Raw genomic sequence first — 4371 nt, forward strand, 5'->3', positions numbered from 1 at the left:
AAAAAAACAAAACACAACTACAGTATCTGCAAAAGTTTTGTAGAAGACTGAAACTGTTGAGTATAAGCATCTCGTATTCTATTATCATTAGTTAACTGAAGAGTTTGTTAAAGACATACATTTCATTAAAAAAGTTAGTTTGAGGTTATTGACCATTATGTACCATTCCTAAGTATTAGTAATCAAATTCATGACAATAAAGAGCTATCTAACAAGAAAAATTAGTGACTACCAGCACCATCAACAAGACTTTGTCTTTACAATTCATTACCACTCACCATGCATTGTAATGTCTAGGATTGACTCTGGTAGCATTTCAAAAACAAGCTAACGCTTTGTCCAATTCTTCAGTTAAGACAAACTCTCGCCCTAATAAAGTATAGGCATAAGCATAATTTGGATCCACTTGGATAGCTCTCTGGAAGAATTTAATTGCAATATCATGTTCCCGTTGCAGACTGAAACAGTTCCCTGCAGCACACCATGCCTCTGGTGAATTTTTATCCATGTCTGTTAAGTCTTTTGACAGAAATGAAAGAGCGACATCTTTTTGAAGATGCCAAAGTGTTGTAGAGTAGATTTCCATGCCTTCAACTCTACAATTCTCAATCCTTCTAACCTCTGAGAATATTCTTTCAGCTAGCATGTACTCTGAAATTTCAAAATAGGACCTTCCAATTTGGCACAGTACCCAACCAGTATTGTAGTGGTGAGAAGGTAGATGGCTCAAAATATTTATAGCTTCTTTGCAGTGGTATGAACATAAAGCTAAATAACCTTTCCCCCTTTCATGAAGAAGGCTCAACAAGCCTTCTGCTGCTGCTTTTTGTAGATTAAAAGCCTGAATCTGAGGTGTGATTGTGGATATTTCCTCTTCTGAATTGATGGAAGAGTCAAATTTTGTAATTTCCAGGTTGTCATTTATATTAGATTGAGTTATTCCTCCTTTATTAGTTTTACTTTTTGTTTTTCTGTTTGGGATTTTAGGTGGAAACTTCATTTTTAATTTCTTCCTATTCTCCTTGGTTGTGGAACTGTCTCTAGTAAAGAGTCATGAACTTCTTCGATGCAGTGCATTTGGGGGAGATGTCATAGTGGGGCTCATTACCTGAGGTGTTGTAGTTATTTATGGACCAGAACTTTCTGTTAGTGAAAGAATTGGAGTTACCTCTCGGCTATTTCCACTCTGCGAGAAGACAGACTTTGCTCCAGTTTGGCCAATTCTGGCAACAGACTTTTTTGAAGGGGCTCCAGTGTATGGCACATCAATTACAGAAGGTGTATTAGTGTAGTTTTGTAAATAAGATCCATCTCCAGGACTTGGGGTTTCTAATGGCAAAATCCCAAAACTTGGGGTAAATGGACTAAACGCTGCTGGTCCTGTTAACAAACTTCGACCAGTTTTTGGTTTATTTTGAACCTGTTTAGATAATATGGAAGTTCCTGTTCCCAGTGGGACAGTTTCAGGTGAAATTACAGCTGAATCAATAAAAGACACTGGGGAATCTGTATTCAAGGAGTACTTTGAATTGGAAGATTCTAAATTGACTCTGTTTAATTCAGTTGTGTCCTGGGGTGTTTCCATAAGAATGGTCTCAGGCTGTCTGTGACATAAACTGTGATTAGGTACTTGTGTTGTGCAAGAGTTGGGCAGACAGTTGCTAAAGTCCTGTAAAGATGTGAATTTAAATATTTGGTCGGGATCTGGCTTTTCACCTATTTCACATAATGATTCAAAGGGATATTAGAGGAAATGATTTAAACTAAGTCTCTTTTGGTAATATTCTTATCCTTTAGCAAGCCGATCTGTCTTGCAATATACACGTCCCAACAATGGAAGGGGAAAGCAAACTGAATGACCAAACTCAGTAACAATATCATCATGGCTTTTCTGCTTATTAAACACTCCACCAGATAAGATTTGTTCCCAGTCTGCAAGCTTACTGAGATCAACACAACATTTTGCAAGCAGGTATTTGCATTGTGCTGTAGGACAACTGTGTCTTTTCAAGAGTCTATATGCTTTATAGGCCTTTTCTGGCAGGTAAGAACAGGTCGCCATTAAAAACAAGGCTTCTTCTGAAAGTACTTCTGCATAAAGTCGTTCTGTGAGGAAAACCCCATCTCGGTAAGCATAGTGGTCTAGTTCTTGCCATATAGCAGCCTGGACGGGTTCCTGCAGCAGTGTCATCCTCGAGGCAGAGGCCCAATTTCTGCAGTGCCTCAGGAAACTCCCACCCCACCCACCACCCTCCCCCCTGTAGCGGCTCCGTCCCGGCCAGCCTCGGCTCATTTAAATTCAACAGTTACCGGGGGATGGGGGTGGCCTAGCCAGAATGACTTCTTCATCCTGCCGACTCTGGAAAGCCCAGCCCCTTGTGATCCATTGCAAAGCGAATATCACCTCATGTTTGGGAAACAGATCCACTCCCAAGTTCAGTGGAGGGATGTGGCATGTAGGACGAAGGACTCTCTTCCCTCTGATTTGCTCTGCACAGCGGGGCCTAGGGCTGGAGTCCTCTCTGTGAGGACCACTGACTCCCTCTACCTTGGGTTCCATTGGCCCCACCCTGGGACATGGGCCTTGGCAGATTCTGGCCCTTTCTGGCCTTTAAGTTGCTGTCAGAAACCCCATCTCCTGTTCGGATGCCCCGAATAACTGTGGCTCATGCCTCTCTGGAAACATTGGAAATCTCTCCTCTACACATGGTCACCTAAAACCCCAGGAGCTCGGGACACACGTCTGCCATCCACCTCACTGCTTTCGGGAGAGAATGCTGAGAGTCTCTTGCCAACTCTCTCTTCACTTGAGTTCTTCATGGGTGTGTGGTTAAGACGTAGTGAGACCAGATGTATTAACTCAGGCCGGGTTCTGGTGTCTCACACCTTTAACCCCAACACTTTGGGAGGCCGAGGCTGTAGGATCCCTTGAGGAATAGCCTAACCCTGGGGAAGTTGAGGCTGCAGTGTGTGAGCCATAATGGTGTAATTTGGATCCAGCAGTTTTCTAAAATGTCATTTTGTAGAATCTGCAAAGAGATATTTCTGAGCCCATTGAGGCCTACAGTGAAAAGGGAAATATTTTCAAATAAAAAGAAAACAGAAGCTTTCTGAGAAACTTCTTTTTGATGCGTGTATTCATTTCAAAGTGTTGAAACTTTTTTTTATTGAGCAGTTTGGAAACGGTCTTTTTGTAAAATCTGCAAAGGGATATTTCTTAGCCATTTGAGACCTAAGGTGAAAAAGAGATATCTTCACATAAAAACTAGACAGAAGCATTCTGAGAAAGTTCTTTCTGATGTGTGCATTCATCTCACAGATTTGAACCTTTCTTTTGTTTGAGCAGTTTGGAAACAGTCTTTTTTTAAAATATGCAAATGGATATTTGTGAGCCCTTCACAGCCTATGATGAAACAGGAAATACCTTGACATAAAAACTAGACAGAATCTTTCTGAGAAAATGCTTTGCAATGTGTGCTTTCATCTCACAGAGTTGAACTTTTCTTTTGATTGAGCAGCTTCAAAACTGTCTTTTTGTAGAATCCACAAATGGATATTTGCAGCGATTTTAGGCCTATGGTGAAAACGGAAATATTTTCACAAAAACACTAAAAAGAAGCTTTCTGAGAATCTTCTTTGTGATGCCTGGATTCATATCACAGAGAAGAACCTTTCTTTTGATTGAGCAGATTGGAAACAGTATTTTTGTACAATCTGCAAATGGATATTTCTGAGCCGTTTGATGCCTGTAGTGAAAAAGAATTATCTTCACATAAAAACTAGACAGAATCATTCCGAGAAACTTCTTCCTTATGTCTGCATTCATCTCACACAGTTGAACCTTTCTTTTCATGGAGCAGTTTGGAAATAGCCTTTTTGTAGTATCTGCAGAGTGATATTTGTGAATGGTTTAAGGACTATGGTGAAAAAGGAAATATCTTCACATAAAAACTAGACAGAAGCATTCTGAGAAACTTCTTTTTTATGTGTTCATTCATCTCACACAGATGAATCTTTCTTTTCATTGAGCAGTATGGAAAGAGTCTTTTGGTTCAATCTGCAAAGGGATATTTCTGAGCAGTTTGAGGCCTATGGTGAAAAAGTAATATCTTCTCATAAAAACTAGACAGAAGCATTCTGAGAAACTACTTTTTTATGTGTGCATTCACCTCACAGGGTTGAAACTTTCATTTTATTGAGAAGTTCAGAAACACTCTTTTTGTAGAATCTGAAAGGGATACTTTTGAGTCCATTGAGGCCTGTGGTGAAATAGGAAATATCGTTACATAAAAACTAGGCAGAAGCTTTCTGAGAAACTTCTTTGTGATGTGTGCTTTCATCTCACAGAGTTGAACCTTTGTTTTGATAGAG

General features: G+C 40.0%; 1 pseudogene; it reads right to left on the reverse strand.

The window, feature by feature from the left end:
* Positions 1-274: 274 nt before the first annotated feature.
* LOC129027073 (cell division cycle protein 27 homolog) lies at positions 275-1884 on the reverse strand (annotated as a pseudogene).
* Positions 1885-4371: the final 2487 nt, after the last annotated feature.

Source organism: Pongo pygmaeus, chromosome 22, assembly GCF_028885625.2.
Source record: "Pongo pygmaeus isolate AG05252 chromosome 22, NHGRI_mPonPyg2-v2.0_pri, whole genome shotgun sequence".
Lineage (NCBI taxonomy): Eukaryota > Metazoa > Chordata > Mammalia > Primates > Hominidae > Pongo > Pongo pygmaeus.